General features: G+C 50.3%; 1 protein-coding gene across 2 annotated transcripts in view; it reads left to right on the forward strand.

Annotated features, from left to right (window-relative positions):
- The first annotated feature begins 247 nt into the window (after positions 1 to 247).
- Positions 248 to 656, forward strand: part of LOC119591424 (dipeptidase 1-like) — a 285,765-nt gene continuing 285,356 nt past the window's right edge. For both annotated transcript variants that reach the window (XM_037940165.1, XM_037940166.1), the window contains exon 1: positions 248 to 524. The gene's annotated coding sequence lies outside the window, so the exon portion shown is untranslated. The remainder of the gene's footprint in view (positions 525 to 656) is intronic.

Here is a 656-nt window from a genome sequence, read left to right on the forward strand (position 1 = left end):
GCCGCAGACGTAAAACTTGACACACAGCTACAGTTGACATAACGAAGACCTAAGCCCCTAAGTCAACTAATTGTCTGGAAAGTAGATGCTGTACCCAAGACGTACCTTCTGCAACGGCGGACTTGCAGTGCAAGGTGACCTGGAGGGGGAATCCATAGCGCCTGCAACCAGGAACGGCGGCAACCTGCCTCCCTGCGTGAGGTAGAGTGAGCTACAGCTGCTTCACGTGTGTCAGTGTCGGCTCGGACGCCGCCGCGAGAGCATGGTGTAGGACTACGTTCCGGCCGGACTTGGGTTCCGTGACTATTATTCCGGTTGTTTGCAGACGCGTCGAGGCAATCTGTGGCGCTGTGCTTTCGGTTATGGTGTGAATAGGAAGTCTGTGCTTGAGTCCGATGAAATCTGTGGCTGTTTATTAAACGAGATTGGATATTTATTGAAAGAGAACCGAGGTAACTGAAACGAAACTTCAGTGATTCTCCGAAGCAAGTGACGGGGAAGCTCCGCCGCCTACTTGTGGATTGGTGAGTGAATATCTTGCTCCCGATTAACTCTTTTGGGTTTGCAAGGGAAAACTAAGGTCCTTCGTGATGCGAAACGCAGGGGTGGTAAATTAGGAAAGGATTTCTTTTATTGACATTGTAACCACCTTTGTG

Source organism: Penaeus monodon, chromosome 28, assembly GCF_015228065.2.
Source record: "Penaeus monodon isolate SGIC_2016 chromosome 28, NSTDA_Pmon_1, whole genome shotgun sequence".
Lineage (NCBI taxonomy): Eukaryota > Metazoa > Arthropoda > Malacostraca > Decapoda > Penaeidae > Penaeus > Penaeus monodon.